Source organism: Benincasa hispida, chromosome 12 (genome assembly GCF_027475165.1).
Source record: "Benincasa hispida cultivar pf3 chromosome 12, pf3_genome.v1.1, whole genome shotgun sequence".
Lineage (NCBI taxonomy): Eukaryota > Viridiplantae > Streptophyta > Magnoliopsida > Cucurbitales > Cucurbitaceae > Benincasa > Benincasa hispida.
This window is the reverse complement of record NC_143489.1, coordinates 87,044,001-87,066,609: the sequence shown is the minus strand read 5'-3', so window position 1 is coordinate 87,066,609 and position 22,609 is coordinate 87,044,001. Positions and strand designations below refer to the sequence as shown.

The window sequence follows — 22,609 nt, the reverse complement described above, 5'->3', positions numbered from 1 at the left end:
TATTATGAAAGAAAGTGACAGACTCCCTAATGAAGGATTTTAGGAGATTAGGGTTTGCCTTTCTCTCCTCCACCCCTTTGTGGAGGGGTTTAGTATCCATCTCCGAAGATATTTCAAGATCGTGAGACATAATGTTCTCTGTGACACTGTAATAGATTTCTGCCATTTTCGGAAAGTGAATGCCACCCTTCCCTATTCTCACAATGTTCCCAAACTTGTTAAAGAATCAAAGTGTGCTATTCAGTCCTCGACTCGGGGGGATTCCGCCGAGAGGTTCTTTCTCTCACGTAATTTTGCATGTTCCACTTTCGTGCCAGAGGAAATAGGATGAGAACCCATGATACAATCTTCTTGTATGTGGATTTAGCAAACCAATGCCTTTATGCACTCAGCCATACCTTCAACTTGTTGATTAGAATTTGAGTTTGAAGGGCCATCTGATTCGATCAAGTGAAAGCCCCTGAGATTATTGAACGTAAATTAGTGCATGAGCCTATGCAAACAGGGTTAAAAGCAGTACATAGCATGATTCCTATAGAACGGGCTCATTTTCTATAGCATTTTCTAGGATCAAAAGAACTCGATAGAATAACAACTTGTGGAAATGTTGTAATTTTTGGAATCTTTTTTTTTTAGCCTGATTTTGCTTTTTCGTCAATCTACTTTTCATTTACATAAAAGACTGCCTCACGAGTTGTATTTATTATTTATACCATGTTAGCTCTAAAAAAGAGCTATTATTCCTAGCATAATTCGGGCTCATTATCAGATTTTACATGTTTATTTCTCCATTTTGTAGGTACCGAGCAATCATGATTTAGAATTGGCGATTTAAAGCCGAACATGGTTAATTTGAAGCAATTTGGAGTTTATTTATGCATCTGAGCTTTAAAGGAATTGAAATTACCAAATTGCCATCAAGTATCATCAAGTACTATCGTGTAAAGGGTTGTCGAGTATTATCGAGTAAAATTCTACCAAGTAAACAAGCATTGAGCACCGAGTAAACAAGCAACGAGTAGCGAGTTTCTGGCAGAACACTCAACGTTGCAACGCTCTTCACAAGCCTTAGTCCAATGCTCATTCGACGCTGGAGGGTAGTAGCATCAAGTGTAGGGCAGCGCTGCAACGCTACCCCAAGTGTCCCGACACTCCGAAGTTGAGTCATTGCCAGCGTTGCAATGCATCTCAATGCTCGAGTTTCAACGCTGTAAGATAGAACACTCAATGTTGCAATACGCCTTCCAAGCGTTGCAACGCTATGATGATTGCTAGAAAATTGTTCAACGCGCGACGCAAGCAAGGGTTCGACGCATCATTGCAACGCCTGCCTAACACTTTCCAATGTGTGCCAAAGCATTACAACGTGATTTTCCAGCGTCGCGACGCTGCGTGCAACTTATAAATAATGCGTTGGTGTTCAGCCTTTGACAAGCAGAAAAACAAGCAGCCTTCTATTGCATTCCTATAGCGAAAATACTTTCGAATAGAGTGAATTTTTTAGAATTTAGTTTAGTTTTAGGAGCCAATGAAGCCAAATTGTCAATCAATCATCGCCATAGTCAACATTGACTCTTTCCTTTGATCATTGTAATACCAATATGCCTTTTAAAGGCTAGGCAATTTTCTTGGGATAGTTTGTATGTCTTAATTCTTGAAGTTTGTCTTTTAATTTATTCAATTGTTGTTGACCCTTTGGGTGGATTTGATTTGTTAATAATAGAATTTCAATGAATTTTTCTAACAAATTAATTTATTGAATTTCTTGTATGCAAAATCGTTCTAGCTTGTGCATAATTAATTGATTAAGTTGCACGTATTAGCATCACATGTTTAGGGTCTAGACTGTTTCTGGCCAAATTCATGTATGCCCTAGTATAAGCCTTCCCAAATAAATCACGTTATAAGATGTGGCTATCTAGCTTGTAGTATGTCTCAACAATCGAACCCTTTCTTAATGCTTTTCAGTTTTAACATGTATGTCACTAAGAAGGAAAAGTTTTAAATTGAACTAGTGTTGATTATGATTTTTATCAAAATTGGCTAATTAGGCTATTAGAATTTTTAATAGGTTGAGTGGTTCACATAATTGGAGAAATTAACTAGTATCTAATGGTAGCAAAAAAAAAAAAAAAAAAAAAAAAAGTACAAATTAATCCCAATATTTTCCCTCAATTTTATTCTGTTCGGGTTGATGCCCTAAAGTCTCGTGTCCTGTAGTTTGTAAACAGTTTATACGAACACTTGTGATGTATAATATATGTATTTACTTCACTTCTTGATTTTGCTCATCTGAATGTTTTATTTGCTTTACCATAAACCAATAAACTAAAATCCCTGGTTATCTTTATGTAACTTAAGCATGTATTTGGTGACATATAAATGGACCATGTCTTAAGTGATAACTAAAATGGTCTGTAGTATATGATTATAACAGAGAAACCTTATCCTGGTAATGCTACGGATGCGGCCCACTTTGTGGAATAGTTACAAGTATTGTGACTTGTCACATATGGTCTGATCCTGATCATTCATGTAGGAGACATGCAAGCGGGGGCGTTCTCTACAAAGAGTTTGTATAAGACCTGACCACGAAGTGTTAATGTCTCGTTATATAACACAGTTCATGACAGAGACTTCACTTCACTAGGATGACCATAGGTAATATGACCTTAATCCTGAGTGAGCTGGGAACTCTTGCTATTGAGGGTGGTCCTTTGATTTGCATGAGTGCGAGTGACCAGACCGCCGACTCAAACCTACCACTTCAGGGATTTGTATGATTTGGGAGTTAGGAACTCAACTACACAAGATGAAATTCACTCCTTCCCAAAAGTAGGGGCAAGAAGATAGATAACTCCCTTAAGAGTTGATTTCAGGGCTTGAACGATGTGGCACCACACACCTTCTCATGGCCCGAGAGGTGTTCACACATAGTTGGACTATGTTGTATTGTTCATTAGAGGGATCAATGGTACTTAAGGAGTGAGATGTAATTACAGGAGCAAAACAGTAAATTGGCCCAGTCTTACTTATGAGCATTTGTGAAGGGTTATTGTACTCATGATTGGTTATATCTGATGGACACATAAATATATCTGTGGTAAAAAGAGTTCAGTTGTCGGTCTTTAGTGGAATGCCTAGCAGTTAACAGATGGTGGATCTTGTGGCTGAAGAGTTTAGTCAGCTATTCACATACCATTGGAGCTTCGAGCCATAGGTCCATAAGGTCCCCTTTTTAGCTTAGATAAAAGTTAAGAATCGGTTTTTGGGTCAGTTTGAAATGTTCAAATTGACAAGAGGGAGTTCGATTATGTATGATATAATTAAATTGTTCAATTATATATGATATGATTGACTAAATGTATGAGATACATTATTTTGGAGGAAATTGGATATAAATATGATTTATATCAAGTAGAGGAGAAAACACTATAGTTGATATGTGATATCAAACTATAGGTTATGAATATTATATATCAAACATAGGTTATGAATATAATATGATTATACTTATTATTTTATTAATTGGACAGTTATGAGATAATTGGCTGATGTTTTCTCCGAATTCATGCAATAGTGGGAAGTTTAATTCAGTTCTAGTAACTGAAGAATAAAATGAAAATAGTTTTCATTTTACAAGAAATACGCAAAAGACACAAAAAATTGTTCATGGTGTGAAAGTCTTATATCGCTTAGTGTTGAGAGCCTATACGATAGTGCCCGCCTATTAAACGATTGCACACCCGCGTTTCCTAAACGATTGCCCGCGATTTCTTAAACGATTGCTTACCTTTACTAGAGGATCGCTTAGCGCGCCGAGCGTAACTAAACGATTGCTTACCTTTTGATAGATGATCGCTTAGCAATTACTACACGATCGTGTACCCCGACCTAAACGACCAAGCACCTAACTATACGATAGTCTCCCTTTTCTCCCACTTGCTTGTTCGTAGTACACGATTGCTTTTCCTCCTCCCCTCTACCAATTCCATCAAAGTCCACCCTTTGGATTCTCACTCTGAGAATACTGAGGGCTTCGAGTGGTGGTATCATCCCCATTTCCTTTGTTCTTGCGCTACTGTTCTTGTAGACGACCGTGGTGGATTCGACCCCGATCTCACCACTTTGTTACGTTTTTAGTATAAGTCTTGGATCGGTGAAAATAAATGCTCTTTGCTCGAGGTGGGAGCAATTACGATACACTACTCTCAGAGTCTGAACAAAATTGGCGTCGTTGCCAGGGAGGCTTGACAGTTAACCTAGGAAAATTTTTGGATCCCAAAAAAGTGTTTAAGTTCCCTTTGGTTTATGACCCGCTCCTCTGGGCGTGAAGATTTTGTTTTCCTTGTAGATATTGATCAGGAAGAGAGGAGAATCGAAGAAGACAGAAAGAAGAAATTCTAGAAGAAGAACATTCAGAAGTTGTTGTCAACACAACAATGGGAGAGGCAGTTCGAGAGAAAACCCTAAGGGAGCTAGCAGAGCCTGACATAGACCTGCAGCCCTTGTGCATCGTATTTCCACTTACCACAGTGCCATTCAAACTCAGACCGAGGCTAATTGATTTGCTGCCAAACCTTCAGAGGGCATGCAGAGGAGAACCCCGACAAACACGTCAAGGACTTCCATATGGTTTGTGTAAATATGAGACCCCACAAAGTCATAGAAGAGCAACTAAACCTTAGGTCGTTTCCTTTTTCACTATAGAATGATGCCAAGGATTGGTTGTACTACTTGTCTCCAGGGTCAATCACTACTTGCCATGAACTCAAAAAGAAATTTCTTGAAAAAAAAATTTCTGGCTTCTAAAGCCTATTCCATAAGAAAAGATATTTATGGCATTAAACAGTTTGTGGGTGAGTCTTTATCTAAGTATTGGGAACGTTATAAATGATTATGTGCTAGTTTCCCCCATCACCAGATTTCTGACCAATTATTGATTCAATATTTCTATAGTGGTTTGCTTACCAATGACAGGAACTCAATTGATTCAGTAGTTGGAGGCGCTCTTGTTGACAAGACGCCCAAGGAGGCCCAAGAATTAATATCACGCATGGTTGAGAATAACCTGAATTTTGGCACCAGGGCCACTGAATCTGATTTAATTGGTAATTTTGAGGTTAAATAATTAAAAGCTCAACTTTCTAACTAAACTTCTTTTGTGATGCAGTTAGCCTAAGGAGAAGGTTCTTAAGTCAAGGCCATTGGAGCCTACGAAATACTAGGACACGCCTCTGAAGCATGTCCTCAAACACAAGTCAATGCAGTTGGGGGTTACTAGAGGAAGTACAACCCACATGGCCCTGTATACAGTCTAGGGTGGCGTGATCACCTTAATCTCAAATGGAGAGGTCGAGGCCAAGGATAAGGGCATGACAATTCTAATCATTCCAATCAACTATCGTCATCTTCCTCATGTATGTCTTTAGAAGACATTGTTAAATCGTTGGCTGATAATTCCCTTAAATTTCAACAAGAAATTCAACAGCTGCAAAAAGACTTTCTCCAGCTATCACATGACACAAAGGCCTATCAGCAAGAAACCAAGGTGAGCATGGCTAATCTAGGGACTCAAGTCACACAATTAGCTGCTGTAGTGAGTCGAATAGAAAACAAGGGTTTAGGGCCTGCTGATGCGTTGATTTATCATGCGATGAAAGGATGTGGGGATGCGATGATCCTGCAAGTTTTCCTAACAAAGCCCAAGTATAAGCCTTCTTAGGGTCCTGGTAAGTCCAGAGTTGAACGTAGGGATTACTAAATAGATATGCGACAGACTCTTTGATCCTATTGTGATGGTGATTAAGAAGTAGATGGTGATTTAACTTTGATTTTCTAATGCGATGGAATTAAATGCACAACAATGAAAGGGTGGTGTTGTAATAAATATACGATAAAGGGGTTGAGAAGAGGTTTTGCTAGCATTTCTAAGATATTGTACAAGTCATGCGATCATGCTATACACAAATATTAATCACTACATTTCTCAATGCATAATGACATATTTCTTATTTCTAGGATGCATGCAATGTGTATGGAATGCAGTAGATAGAACTTATTTCTAAGTCTCTACTCTTGCTTATGTGATCTAATTTGACTCTCTCAAGTCTAGATTCTGTCTTTAGACTACTCTCTCAAATACTCCAAATGATGAATGAATCATACATAAGAAAAGATGATCACATAAAGTGCATAGCTTAAGTCATGTTAACTAAGTACTTCTCAACCCAATCACAAATTTAGCTACTAATGTATGGTGTGAAGAGAATGAACATAAATTGAAATGAAGTTTCCATTCTTGCAAATAAAGTGTTTAAGTACAAAACAATAAATGGTGTAAGTATCAAGCCAGGTAGTAATGTCTTGCTTCCTCTGGCGTTTACACTACTCTTATCACTTCAATTCTTTCCCAAGTTGTAAACTCTTGCTCTCGCAAGGGTTTGGTGTCTCTCCTTCGTGTTGTTTTCGGCAGTCTCTCGAGCTCTCCGACAATTAATTTCTTCTCAAGAATTCCCTTCTCCTCGCTTGGATATCCTCTTGGTTTGGTAGCATTGGGTATTTATAGACTTCCAGACAAAACAGTTCTTCTCACTAATGATTGCGTGGATGGGCAGCATTAATTTCCATACCTTGTTGCGCTGTCTGATGGTCACCGGAAGTTCAATGGATTTGCAACGATATGGTCTTCAACGGCCGTCAACTGAATTTCTGATTTGACCGTTATCGGCTTTACATCCTATCACGTTTTATTACATTAGGCCACCACCTTTATGTAAGGTCATCACGTGATTATCTTTGAAGAACTCTTGGATCACCAACTCAAAACGTGTTATCGCATTGTTTCTGCACAATAACTCAGTTTAACTGCTTTTATGCGATGAAAGTTAGCGACCGCAATTTTTCTTTTAGTTTGGCACAATCAATCGTAATATTGCCTATTCACCATCGCTTTCTCCCATTCTTTTAATAATTTGAGCTTTAATAACTTGTATTTCTATCAGTTATCACACCTCCAAATTTAAAACAATGCTTGCCCTCAAGCATAAACTAAAGATTTCTCAGAATTTCAATCGCCTTTACCTTGCCTAGGCATCTCATTATGACTTATTCAAACCGTTGAACCGTTGTCATTATTAATTTCTATCCTAATCTCTTCCTCAAATATTTCTAACCTTTAGGGACCGCGAGCTTAATCTTCAAAAAAATCTTTACTCATTTCCCAGGACATCGCATGATTTATTTCAAATTTTATCTAACCGGGGTGTTTAAGAGGTTTTGGCCTTTGCATTATTTAGATATTATTTTTGTGATCTTGCACTGATTCGATTGCCCAGCCTTCGTTTTGGCTTGCCCCCACGGATGTCATGCAGACATCCAACTACGAGCGAGACGCTCTTTTCAATCAAAACTCATGCCCATCATTTTATTTGGCAGCGGAGTTGCGATCACTTAGCTTCTACGTTGATCACGATTCCCACCTTCGTTTTGGCTTGCCCCCACGGGTGTCATGTGGACATCCAAATAGGAGCAAGATCTGACCTCAACGTTATATATTATTATTATTATTGTTATATATATCCAAATTGAAACTCTATCAAGGCTGAAAATAACACCCCCCTCCCCCCCCCCCCCCCCCCCCCCCCCCCCCAAATTTAAAATGCAACAATGTCCTCATTTCTGAGAACGAAATAATTCATGTGATGGACTCAGAGTTTTGTAAAAATAGTTTTGAAGTAAAACTGTCAGACCAACTAAATTTTAGAAATTCTTTGTGAATCAAATGTCCTGAAATTAATCTGACATTAGTTCATGCGATAAGAACAAAGACATATATTTCATCATTGAATTCGTAATGGGCAAAGGATGAATACGACGACCAAATAAAGTAATAAAAAATTCAGAATTGAGCCAAACGAGAAAGAATGCGATAGTAGAATTCAACAATATTAAATTGAAACTGAGAAGTACAAGAATTGAAATACGATGAGGCAATGAGGGACATGATAACTGGTAGAAATACAAGTTATTGTAGCCTTTTATTTAGATTTATGAGGGCTAACAAGTAGGATATGCGGTGATTATACTAAGAATTCATGTGAAAAGTGAGCTTGCATCGATCAGCATTGAAAATCTCGGCTAACCCAATATCATGCGTTATTCTGCGTCAAAATGTCTATCTTTTGTAGCTATCGCAGAAACCGATCGCATGCGGTGAATCCCAGACCATCACAAGGGTGATCACGTACGTTCATCGCATGGATGTTGCAGCTATTAACCGCATGCGTCCATCGCATAGAGGTGGCAACTACAGGATAATAACCATGATAGAAGGATGAACGCAAGGGTGGTGGAATGCGATGGTACTTTGGAAACCAAGCATGAATGCATACCTTGGGAGTATAAAAAAGATGATGTTGATATTTCACCTACCACACCGTTTATAGCAAAGATTTAGAGTAGGTTCATTAATGCTGTTAGCGATTGAGCTCTATAAATAGAGCCTTAGAGCCCAACTTCAAATCATCCAAGTTTCTGCCTTAAGACAGATCCTTGTGATCACAGATGAGAGCGTGAGAAGACATTCTTTGAGAGTTCTTCATTTCTTCAACCATTCTGAGTGAGGATTGGAGCTTTGTCAGAGATAGATCTCGAGAGAGACTAGTCCACCGTCCATCCATGGCACCACCGGTAGCCTTGACACACATCTGATGGAAGCAAGACATTGCCTACATCTAGCCCTCCATCTCTCTTCTATCTCTGTATTGTATTACATTCTGGGCTTAAGACATAAATATATTTTGTAATCGATGCATCTCTTTATTTCCTTCGACTTCATCTTCATTAACTTCTTCTTTATCATCCTTTAATTTCATTGCAACGACTAAGTAAGATTGCTAGAGTATCGTTTACTTAATCAAGCGGTATATACATATGAAGCATGTAGCAAACCACCGAGAGGTGTGCGTTGCACGAGTATAGTGAGTAAATCCTCTTTTCTTAGTGTGAGGCTGTAGCAATGCTTATCTATGAGTTGATCAGTGGCGACTAACTTCCCGAGAGGATAAGTAGTGGAACTCACTGAGCAAAGTAAGCAGTGTTCCTAAAGATAGGAATAATCTTATATCAACCCTGTTTTATGTGATTATCTTGTCTTATGAGTGCATCATTCATTATTTGGACATACTTGAGAGAGTAGTCTAAAGACCAAATCTAGGCTTGAGAGAGTCAGATTGGATCGCATAAAAAAGAGTAGAAACTTAGGAATAAGTTCTATTTGCTATTTACACATCGCATGCACCCTAGAGATAGGATATGGTGGTATGCGGTCACCTTGTTTTATGTGTGTTAGATCGCATAAGCAAGAATAGAGACTTAGACATAAGTTCTATCGACATTATCGCATATGCATCACATGCGTATATATTTGTGTATAGCATGATCGCATAACTTGCGCTGGCTAGGGTTACCCTTGCGATCAAGCTTAATGATGTGGTGAAGTCATCCCCTTCACCATTTTATCTATTTTTCCATGCATCTTATTACGCGTTAATAGTTGTCGAGTCTCTACCAACTCTCATAGTCATACTTCCATTGCTTAACCTGTTTAGTTGGGAGTAGGAGTAGCACATAGTCCCCTAACTTCATTATTCTTTTATTCTTCGCCGCAAACACATTATGTCGCAACATTTAATTACAAGTCCCTGAGTTTGATCTCGGATCATCCCGAGAAACTTGCGATCTCGTTATACTTGGGGAGAAAGCAAGAAAACTTGTGACGGGAACGCATGGTCATCGCATATATTCTTAAATGCATATTTCATATTTCTTAGTCCAACGCATGACTATTGACGCATGGAGAACGAACGCATATCATAAGATGAACGCATATTTATTTTCCATTTTTCCACCCATCAGGACATAACTCCCAAATTTAATTTTTGCCCGCATAATTATGATCGCAATAAAGGAGTGCGACAGAGTGATGCGATGGGCTTAAAACACGCGATCGATTGAGCTTTTGAAAGATAATACGAAGAAAAGTTGACAATCATAAAAAATAGTAATTATATAGAAAGTAAAATAGATTCTTGAGAGAAAAACAAAAAGGATACACAAAAGGATATACTTCATCCCTGATGAATGTATGTCGCTTATCATTGCAGGGACTGAGTAATTCTTCTTTATTCTGGCTTACCCAAGTTAGTGGAGGTTTTCTCGCGTTGGAAATTCCCTTCACGATACAACTTTACTCTTTATCCATTCACTTTAAATGCGTTGGTCCCATCTTCGTTGGTCAATTCCACCGATCTATATGGTAATACTTCCTTGATCATGAAAGGCCTGGACCAACGCGACTTCAATTTTCCAGGAAAGAGACGCAGCCTAGAGTTGAACAACAATACCCTTTGACCTGCCTTGAGGTTTTTCTCGCAAGGACACTTATCATGCCATCGCTTGGTGCGTTCTTTGTAAATTTTGGAATTTTTATATGCTTGTAATCTCCACTCGTCCAGCTCTAGTAGTTGAAGTTTTCTCTCTTATCCTGCAACCTTAAGATTGAAGTTAAGTTTCTTACTACCCCCAATGCCTTATATTCCAGTTCCAACGGTAGATGACAAGCCTTTCCAAACACCAATGCATATGGTGACATGCCTATGGGTGTCTTATAAGCAGTCTGATATGCCCATAAGGCATCATCTAGTTTCATGGCCCAGTCTTTCCGCGATGGGTTCACCACCTTCTCTAAGATTGTCTTTATTTCTCTGTTAGAAACCTCTGCTTGTCCGTTTGTTTGGAGGTGATACACGGTGGCGATCTTATGGTGGACATTATATTTGATCAACTATTTACTAACAATGCGATTCACAAAATGGGTCCCTTCGTCACTTATTATGGCACGTGGGGTGCCAAAACGAGTGAAGATGTTTTTCTGCAAGAACTTAGAGACTGTTACCGCATCGTTTGCAATGTATGAAACAACTTCAACCCATTTGGAAACATCGTTGACAGCCAATAGGATGTATTTATGACCATTTGACGATGGAAATGGTCTCATGAAATCTATTCCCCAGATGTCGAATAGCTCCACCTCCAAAATGATATTCATTGGCATCGCATTTTTTTCTGAAATGCTTCCAGTGCATTGGCACTTATCGCATTTCATGGAGTATTCTCATGCATCTTCAAACAGAGTGGGCCAGTAATACCCACATTGCAAAACTTTCGCTGTCATGCGTTGTCCGCTGAAATTCCCTCCATAGGGTGATTCATGACATTGAAACAATATTCGATGGAATGTAGTTTTTGAAACACAAACTCTATCTGGTTTGGTCCCCTTTTGTAGAGATTTGGATCGTCCCAGTAGTAAAATTTGCATTCATGTATGAGCCTTTTCTTTTGATGGATGTGTAGTTTTCAGGGAATTGTTTGCAGACCAAGAAGTTGACAATATCTGCATACTAGGGTAGTTCTTCAATCTTAAGCAATTGTGATGCGTAGAATTATGGTGTGTTATGGTGTGAGTTTGCAGTAATGTGTGTTATGCGGTGATCATGCAAGTTTTCCTAACAAGGCCCAAGTATAAGCCTTCTTAGGTTTCCTGGTAAGTCCAAGGTCGAACACAGGGACTACTAAGGAGATATGCGATAGACTCTTCGATTCTATTACGGTGGTAAATAAATGAAGTGGATAGTATTTTGATTGAGATTTTTCCTATGCAACGGAGTGGAATGTAGAGTGATGAAAGTGTAGAGTTATGATAAGTATGCGATGAAGGGGTTGACAAGGGGTTTAGCTAACATTTCTTAATATTGTGCACAAGTTATGGGATCATGCTACACACAAATATCAGTACTACATCTATCAATGCAGAATGTCATAACTTCTATTTTTAAGACGCATGCGATGCATATGCGAAAATGTCAATAGAACTTATTTCTTAGTTTCTATTCTTGCTTATGTGATCTAATCCGGCTCTCTCAAGCCTAGATTCTATCTTTAGACTACTCTTTCAAGTATGCTCAAATGATGAATGATGCACATATAAGACAAGGCGACCGCATACCACCAATCCTATTTCTAGGGCACATGCGATGTGTAAATAGCATATAGAACTTATGTCTAAGTTTCTACTCTCGCTTATGCGATCTAATCTGACTCTCTCAAGCTTAGATTCTAATCTGACCTTCTCAAGCCTAGATTTTATCTTTAAATCTTAAGTCATGCTCGCTAAGTGCTTCTCAAGTACGTCCCAAGGTGAATGATGCATACATAAGACAAGATGATCGTATAAAATGTAAATCTTAAGTCATGCTCGCTAAGTGCTTCTCAACCGATTCAGAAATTTAGCTACTCATGCATGGTATGGAGAGATTGAACATAGATTGAAATGAAGTTTCCATTTTATGCAAATAAAGTACTGAATACAAAATAACAAATGGATTTGAGAGATAACAAGCCCGATAAGCAATGTCTTGCTTCCCGTGGCCTTTTACACTGCTCTTTATCACTTCAACTTTGTTCTAGTTGTGGATTCTTGCTCTCGCAAGGGTTGGCCCTCTCTCTTTTGTATTGCCTTCCGGTAGTCTCTCGATATTCAGAGATCGATTTCTCTCGGCTTCCTTGTCTCCTTGCTTTCTACATCCTCTATGTATATGTATAAGTATGTGCGGGAATGGACTAACTAACTAACTTTTTTCTTTCTAGTGGCCTTCGGTATTTATAGATTTCAAGGTGAAGCAACTTTTCTTACAAATGATTGCAATGATGGATGGCATTAATTACCCTACTTTGTTGTGCTGTTTAAAAGTCCCGGAAAGTTCAATGTACTTGCTACAGTGTGACTTTTAACGGCTTGTCAACTAAATTCAGAATCGACTGTTATCAGCTTTACGTCCCATCACTATTTATTATGTTGTCGCCTTGATGCGAGATCTTTATGCGGCCACCTTTTTAAGAAACTTCTTACGATCGCATGACTTGTGATCGAAACTTCAAGCGCGCTGTCGTCTTATGCCTTTGGATCGTAATTTCATATGCGCCATCACATTGTACCTGCACAAAATAGATAAATTAACTGCTTTTATGCGATGAGCGCTCGCGATCACAATTCCTTTCAGTTTAGTGCTTTCGGACATGATATTGCCTAATTTACCATCGCATTCTCTCATTGTTTTACTTATGTAAGGTCATCACGCGACCATCTTTGAAGAACTCTTGGATCGCTAACTCAAAGTGTGCTATCGCATTGTTCTTGCATAATAACTCAGTTTAACTACTTTTATGTGATGAGAGTTAGCGATCGCGATTTTTCTTTTAGTTTGGTGCAATCAATCGTAATATTGCCTATTCACCATTGCTTTCTTCCATTGTTTTAATAATTTAAGCTTTAATAACTTGTATTTCTACCAATTATCACCTGCACAACTAGACCATGCCAACATTAGTGCCATCACGCTGAGAAGTGGTAAGAAGCTTCCGCCAGAAAACCTATCTCCACCTCGTAAGCCCAACAAAGAAGCTGAGAACAATGAGGGTAAATATGAAGCACAACCATCTACTCCCAAGGTAGGTACTCTTCCATCACTTTCTGTTGAACCTTATATTCCTAAAGCTTCGTTTCCTAGTAGGATAGCAAGATCAAAACAATAACATAGGGACGAGAAGTTGATCGAGATGTTAAAAAAGGTCAGATAAACATTCCTCTCTTGAATGCAATCCAGCAGATGCCCAGGTATGTTAAATTCCTTAAAACTGTGCACCAAAAAGAGGACATGTAAGGATAGAGAAAAGGTAGTGGTAAGTAAGAATGTATCGGCTCTCCTAAAACATAATATTCTTGAAAAATGCCGAGACCTAGGTATGTTCACTCTGCCCTACATTATTGGTAATAGAGTCATCTGTCATGCCATATTAAATCTAGGAGCCTCTGTTAATGTCATACCCTATCATGTTTATGAGGATTTGAAATTGAATGATTTACTGCTATATGCATCCAACTAGTTGATAGATCTTATATCCAACCCTTAGGGATTTTTGAGGATGTACTGTTGCAAGTTAAGGAATTGATTTTCCCTGTTGATTTTTATATATTAAAAATAGATGAAATTTCTATGCCTTCACCTTCTACAATTCTGTTAGGTAGACCCTTCATGAAAACTACTAAGACAAAATTTGATGTAGATAAGGGTTGTCTATCTGTAGAATTTGATAGGGAAGTTGTTTCTTTTAACATATATGATGCCATGAAATTCCCTGGGAATACCCGTCCTTGTGTTTGATTGAGGCACATGATGTTATAGATGAAATTGTATTGCATGATGATGATAATAATTCTAACATGTGGTTGCTCCCTACATTGATCTAGATTCACATGATTCACATGATTTATCTCTTCCTATTGTTAATGTTAGCAAATTAGAAGAACCTTTTTCTGACTTTGATATTCTTGATTTGTAGGTACAAGGGATTGAGCTGAAGGCTCTCCCTAGACATCTGAAACATGTATACATGAGAGAAAGGAACACCCTTCCAGTCATAATCTCCAAGGAGTTGATGCCTGCCCAAAAGGAATCCTTAGTTGAAACTCTGAAAACTTACAAGGAGGCTATTGGGTGGACCCTAGATGATCTCAAGGGAGTAAGCCTTTCTTTTGGCATGCATAGGATCACTCTAGAGGAAGGAGCCAAGCCCACAGTCTAACCCTGCAGAAGGCTCAACCCCAACTTGAAAGATGTCGTTCTTAAAGAAATTATCAAGCTCAATGAAGCCGGAATCATTTACCTAGTTCCTGACAGCAAATGGGTAAGTCCTATCCATGTTGTCCCCAAAAAGACCGACATAAAAATTTTGGAGAATGATAAGGGTGAGATGGTGCCAATGCATGTACAAAATGGGTGGAGAATGTGTATCGATTTCTGAAAGCTCAACGAGGTAACAAGGAAAGATCACTTCCCTATACCTTTCCTGAATGAAATGGTGGAATGCCTCGTCAGAAAACAATTTTTTTTGTTTTCTTGATGGATTCTCTAGATTCTATCAAATCCCCATTTCCCAAGAAGACTAAGAAAAGACCACCTTAATTTGCACTTACGGTACGTATGCCTTTAGGAGGATGCCATTTGGGCTTTGCAATGCCTCAGGTACGTTCCAAAGGGGTATGATGAATATATTTTCTGATTTTATAGAAAAGTGCATAGAGTTGTTTATGGATGATTTTATCGTTTACAGAATCTTTTGAGGATGGATTGCATAATCTTAGCTTAGTATTAAGATGATGCATTGAAGCTAACCTTGTTTTGAATTATGAAAATTTTCATTTTATGTCTTCTCATAGGATTGTTTTAGGACATCTAGTTTCTGAAAGGGAAATTGACGTAGACAAAGCTAAGATAAATGTTATTTCTAACCTCCCCTATCATACATCTGTTAGGGTGATTTGTTCTTTTCTTGGTAGTGCAGGTTTCTACAGTTTTTTTTATTAAGGATTTTTCGAAGCTGGCACTACCACTATCAACATTGCTTCAGAAGGATGTTCTATTTGATTTTGACAAGAAGTGTCAAGAGGCCTTTGACACTTTAAAGGAGAAGTTGACCGCCAGCCTGATTTTTCAACCTCCAAGATGGGACGTACCGTTCGAGATCATGTGCGATGGTAGCAATCTAGCAGTGAGAGCAGTACTAAGACAAAGGGTCAATAAGAAGAGTTACGTCATAAGTTTTGCATCAAGGATCTTGAATCCTACCCAAATTAATTACACCATGATCGACAAATAATTTCTGGCTATCGTCTTTGCTTTAGATAAATTTCATTCTTACATTCTTGGTTTTCCTGTTACTATTTTTACTGATCACTTTGCTCTCAGGTACCTGATGACCAAGAAGGAGTCAAAGCCTCGACTTGTGCATTGGATGCTCTTCCTTCACGAATTCAATTTGACCATCAAGGATAGGAAGGGAGCAGAAAACTATTGGGATTGGTGTCCTAATTCTCCTAGAGTCTCATTATTTGTAATTATAAACATTGTTTATGAAGAAAATAATTTTTATTTCATTCTGGCTTTTATTCATATTCAATAAATAAAGCTCCATGATTATCTTATGTAAACTTAAGTATGTATATGAGATATACAAGTGGATCATGCCTTAAGTGATAACCTAAATAGATCTGTAGTATAAGGATTAAGGTGGGATACCTGATCCTGATGACACTACGGATACGGCCCCCTTTATAGAGGTTTACACGTGTTGTAAATTACTACAGATGGTAGATTCTGACCATTCATGTGAAAACATGCGAGCGGGGGTGTTCTATACAAAGAGTTTGTATAAGACTGGACCACGAGATGACTAGACTCTCTATATAACACTGTTGATACTGGAGACTTACATCTCACCTAAACGACCATAGGTGACACGACCTCAATCTTGAGTGTTTTGGGAACTCTTACCTTTGAGAATGGTCCTTTGATTAGTATGGGTGAGAGTGGCCAGATTGCCCACTCAACATGCCTACCTTTTTGGGGACTTGTCTGATTTGGGAGCTGAGAACTCAATATACAAGATGGAATTCACTCCATCCCTGAAGTAGGGATAAGTAGGTAGATTGCTCCCTTAAGGGCTGATTTCGGGGCTTGAAAATAGTGGCCACAACTTCTCTTTCGAAGAGAGGACTCAGTAATAGTAGGACTATGACTTATGTTCATTAGAAGGATCAGCGGTACTTAAGGAGTTAGATGTAACTATAGGGGCATGATGGTTATTGGCCGAGCTATACTTACGAGCGATCTATAAAGGGTTGTCGCACTGTTGATTGGTTAAGATGAATATATAGTATATCTGTAGTAAGGAGAGTTCAGCTGTCGGTTTTTAGTAGAGTGCCTGACAGTTAACGGATGGTGGATCCCGTGACTAAAGAGTTTAGTCAGTTATTCACGTACCATTGGAACTTCGAGCTACAGGTCCATAAGGTCCCCTTCGTAGCTCAATGAATTCAAGTTGAGGATTAGTTCTTGGTGTTGATTTGAAATTTTTAAATTGACAAGAGGTAATCCGATTATATATGATATGATCGATATGATGTATAAGATACATCAAGTGGAGAGTTAATGTAATGAGATTTACATTAAATGCCATGGAATAGAAAAAGAGCTATGGTTTATATGTTACATGAGATGAAATATTAAAACCATACGTCATAAATATATTATGGTAAGTTAGTTATCATTTATATTTATAATAGGTTGAGGGGTTCACATAATTGGAGAAATTAACTAGTATTGAATTATAGAAAACAAAAAACATACAAACTAATCCAAAGATTTTCCCCACAATTTGAGTCTACCCTTTTATGTGATAACTCTTATTTATTTTTCCATGTTTGGTTTTTAATTTATTTTATAAACAAAATCAAGAACCGTAGAAAACCCTTCTTATTTTGGAATTCATAAATTGGTCTAAGTTAATTCAACAGTCTCCTTGTGGATTCGACCTCGAACTTACCACTTTGCTATGTTTGTAGTATAAGTGTTGGATCGGTGAAAATAAATTATCTTTACTCAGACTGGGAAGGGTTACGATATGCTAGTCTCGGAATCCGAACATATCGCACTTCTTTGTTTCACCCCCTCTGCTTTCTGATTTTTTTTCTCTAATGTGTCGATAACCATTATGGGCACTAGTGTAGTTTCATGGGTTGGGTTATGGATTCCTTTTTTTGATAGCCCAAAGTCGCGATAGTTAGCTCTCGGTCTTCCGATTAGAAAACAATGTTAATGATTGTGGGTGCACTGTTATGCAGTTAGGATTGTCACCTTCCATGAATTTCCCATTTCTCACTCAACGATGGAACTTTGCTTATTTCTTTTTTATTTTTGCATGAAAAGGAGTGAGGTCGATCACTCTACGTTCTATCGTCATGAATCTGGACGATTACTTGATGGTCTATGGTGATGATATAGTCATTATAGGAGATGATTCTGATGGTATAATTCACTGGAAACATCATTTGTTCCAACATTTCCAGACCAAGCAAGTATTTCCTTGGCATTGAAGTAGATCAATCATTGCACGGTGTGTGTCTTTCTCAGCGAAAGTATGCTCTTGACATACTTGAAGAAAGAAGGATGCTTGACTGCAAACCACTTGATACTCCTACGGATCCAAACGTCAAACTTCCACCAGGACAGGGGCAGTCGTTGTCTGAACCAAGTAGATAAAGGAGACTTGTTGTAAAACTAAGTCCAAAATGCCAGTAGTTCTTGATTATCCCCATCTGATCGTTTCTTTCTCTCTAGCTCAAGATATCTGATAGTTAGCCAATTTGTATTAACCATAATTTCGTTTTGTTACTCTTGTTGTAGAGATTATCCTTTGGAATTTTTCCTTTGTTGTCTAACCTGGTATATCCGACTGTCAATAGAATTAACCCTCCAGTATAGTTACAGGAGAAAATACACGAAAGATATCTCTATAGATATATACTATATCTCATTAATTGAGATGTAATAGTTCTCTGTTGACTCTCATTTTGGTGGGTGTACTTTCTTGCCTCCTTGCCCTTGATGCCTTTTGTACCTCTGCTTACTCAGATGCTTCTACCTTTGCTTGCGTCTGTTACCCTTACTTAAGCCTATGCCTAAAGTGAATTGGTGAAGGGTGGCAGCAGAAGTGGGGATTGGCCTAAGTCCCAATTTTATAAAACATAAATTTTGCAGAAATAAAATAAAAGCATAATTATGCATTTAATTTAATTTACAACATGCTAAACATGAAATTGAGAAAAGAGAAAAAGAAATACTAACCCCTGAAGAGCAATTTTCTTCATGTAATTCCTCCTCTCGAAAAGATCACAAACTTGAAACCTTAATTTGGCCACCACCTTGAAAGCTTCCTCTGTATTCTCTAGTATGAGAATCCAAGGAGTTGCGTGATATTTTAGAAGAGAGGGATAGAGTTTGATTTTAGAGGAAGGAGAGTGAGAGCTTGAGAACTTTTCTTAAAGGAATTTCTTGTAGAGATTGTTCTCTGTAAAACTCAAATGGAGAAGAAGATTAAAAAACCAACCACCTACGCCTCCCACTCATGTACTTTATAGAGAGAAAAAGGGGGAGGGAGTTAAAAAAATTTCTAAAACTACAAAAAAATTATTTTAATAAAACATTAATATATATTTATATGATAACCACTTTATCATATAATATATATTAAATTATATGTTATATCAAATTTAACATATAACCTATAGTTTAATATTGTATCAAATACAATATTACCTATGGTTTTTATTCCGTCATTAATGCACGATATTTAATATAAATCTCATTTATATTAAATTTAATTATATGAATCCAAATCACATAATTAGTATTTGAATCATATTCAAATATTTATTTCCTCTCAAATAAACTTTATATTATAATGTATCAAATACATTATAATAACTATATCATGTATAATTAAATTAAATTGGTTATATCACATATTATGTATCAAATACATTATAGTAACTATATCATATATAACTAAATTAAATTAATTATATCACATATAATTAATTCCCTCAATTAATTTGAACAATTCAAATTAATCCAAAATTGATTCCCATTTAATCTCTGTTGAGCAACAGAGGGGACCTCACGGACCTGTTGTTTGAAGCTCCAATGATACCTGAATAATTAATTAAACTTATTTAATTATATTATTCAATATCCATTAACTGTCGGACACTCCACTAAAGACCAACAGCTGCACTCTTCGCACTACATATATATTTCTGTGTCCATTGGATATAACCAGTTAGCAGTTTGATGACCCTTCAACAATTGCTCGTAAGTACAACTAGGCTAAAATTATTGTTTTGTCCCTATAGTTACATCTAACTCTTTAAGTATCACCGATCCCTCTAATGAAAAATAAGTCATAGTCCAACTATGACCAAACCTCTCTCAGGCTAGGAGAGGGTATGGCACTGCATTGTTCAAGCCACGAAATCAGCCGTTAAGGGACTAATTTATCTACTTACCTCCATGTTGGGGAAGGAGTGAATTCTGTCTTGTGTAGCTGCGTTCCCAGCTCCCCAATTAGACAAATCTCTAAAATAGTAGGCCTATTGAGTCGGCGATCCTATCATTTCCACCCATACAAATCAAAGGACTGCCCTCATAGACAGGAGTTTACAACTCACTCAGGATTTAGGTCATGTCACCTATGGTCATTTAATGAAATGTAAGTCTCTGTTGTGAACGATGTTATTAATGAGACTAGTCATTTCGTGGTCCGGTCTTATACAAACTGCTTTGTATAAGATACCCCTGCTTACATGTCTCCACATGAATGATCAGGATCAAATCATTTGTAGCATTTTACAACAATTGTAACATCTATAAAGGGGGTCGTACTCGTAGTGTTACCAGGATAAGGTATCCAACCTTATCCATCTACTACAAACCATTTAGGTTATCACTTAAACATGATCCACCTCTATATCTCTACATACATGTTTAAACTATAGATGATAGCCTTGGATGTTAGTTTATTGGTTTATGGATTTAATGCTACTGAATGTCAAATAAAACATCTCATATTTTATTAATAAACAAAAATGTTTGTACAATACAATAACAAACTACATGACCCTAAGAGATTTAGGGCATCAACCCCAATAATGCCTCTATCTATCCTTGTTAGATCACGTAAATTTGAAGAGATCAAAGGAGGATGAATGACTACTAAATTCAAAAGAGTTTAGCATATAATGCAATGTTGTTGCTTTCTCTTCAGCTACTTATCTCGCTATTGTTGATGGCGGTGCAACTCGTGCTGCTTAAACAGATGTTGGTGAGTAAAACAAGTTTCGATACAAATGCATCTGGCAACTAGCCATCTTTCACGCCGCTTCTGTTACCACTTTTGCTTATATTGCTATTGAGAGTGTAGGTTCTAGATCAATAGCTTCAATAGCAATTTCTGCTGACTTTGTATTTGCTCCTAATGCTAGGGATCCCACTACTCAATCTGTAATGGGATCTCTAGCTCCCCATGCTTCGAACACACTCTATGTGTGATTGGAAAATAAGTTGCTAGTATTGGATATCGCCTTAAAACTAGAAGGGATATGGGGTAGTCCCAATAGGGATAGAGACTCTAAAAGCAAAGACTAGTTTCTAGGTAAGAAAAGCGAGGCTAAGAATAGGACACAACATCTTAAGTGAATTAACTTCCTTTCTTTCGAAACTTCATTCAAGGAGTCTAGGTAATTTTCCAAACAAAGTAGAAGAAACTTGTTCTTGTACCCTTATTTAAATTAAAGGAAATGGTCGGTTGAATTCTTATTCCATTCAGAAAACTATTTAACTAGGCCACAAAAGGCTAGATCATCAGATCACTTGATATTACTCCTTGGAAAGCAAATTCGAAAGTCAGTCAAGGTAAGGATCAAAGTTCTTCCTTGAGACTGGCTTAGCTAACCGATATGATGCCGAAATCCCAGCTTGCTTTTCTTTTCTTTTCTTTCTTTCTTTCTTTCTTCTTCTTCTTCTTCTTCTTTTTTTTTTTTTTTTTTTTTTTTTTTTTTTTTTTTTTTTTTTTTTTTTTTTTTGCACTTGGCTGCACTATCTTTCTTTTCGTTGTCTGCTTTTGTGCTAGATTTAGAAATTTCCTTCAATGGCAAGCAAAGTAGTCAATTTTTCCTAGTATAGTCATCATTAGATTACCATTCCATTCTTAGTTATGGGGCTCGTATAAGGTATGCTTTAGCCTCCCGATCTAAAAGGGATGCGACACGAGATGATGATGGGTCAACCGTGACTGGCCCAACTGGTGGAACTACTGCTTAACTTCCTAATAATAATGTATGTTAGCTAATGTCATTGGCCTTCGACTTCTGCCTGGGCATTCATGAACAACCTATAGATTCGGATTAGTGACAATGGACTAATAAAGAGTGCATTGGAATAGATTATTCACTTCTATCATCTTATTGCTAAAAGGCATTTTCTTGAAAACAAGAAAGAAACCCTTTGGCTAACAGAACATTGCTTTCAGTCTTCATAGCTAGAATATATCTGCTTCGGTCAGCATGCATGACTAGGTGCTAAAGAAATAGAAGCATTTTATGCTCAAATTACATCAGCAGGATTAACTGTAGGTATTGGAAATTGGTAAAGCATGACTGACGTCTTCAATCCGTCAATCCAAACAATACCACTTCCTATATTTTATTGGGGGGGGGGGGGGGGAATACTTTGCTTGTAAGTAAAATAATTTTTTTCTTAAAAGATATGCTACTTCCCACGCTTCTATCTGTCATCTGTCAATAGGTATCGGTTGCATCTGATCAATCAATACATAGGATATCTGTTTGTAAATAAATCATGATCTAGCATTGTTTATCAGAAATGAATTGAAAGACTATATCTAGGCTAGCTCGACTCACCCCTACCAGGGTTTGAGCCCTTAGAGTGGAGGTGATCATTAATACAGTTTAAAATTATGATGTTGAGATGTATGTCTTATAATTCACAGTTTGTAAAGTTAAACATTTTCTTTTATCAATAAAGATGTTATTTGACAATTATTCAATAAAGTTGTTGTTGCATATGTAAATTGC

General features: G+C 37.5%; 1 long non-coding RNA gene across 2 annotated transcripts in view; it reads left to right on the top strand.

Annotated features, from left to right (window-relative positions):
- The window catches only part of LOC150032285 (uncharacterized), a 30,190-nt gene extending 14,082 nt beyond the window's left edge, over positions 1-16,108 (top strand). Inside the window, exon 5 of one of the 2 annotated variants that reach the window (XR_016525037.1) lies at positions 14,461-16,108. This is a non-coding gene — a long non-coding RNA (uncharacterized LOC150032285). Of the gene's footprint in view, positions 1-799; positions 1,749-14,460 lie in introns of those variants that run through there. The other variant, XR_016525034.1, reaches the window with a different exon arrangement.
- Positions 16,109-22,609: the final 6,501 nt, after the last annotated feature.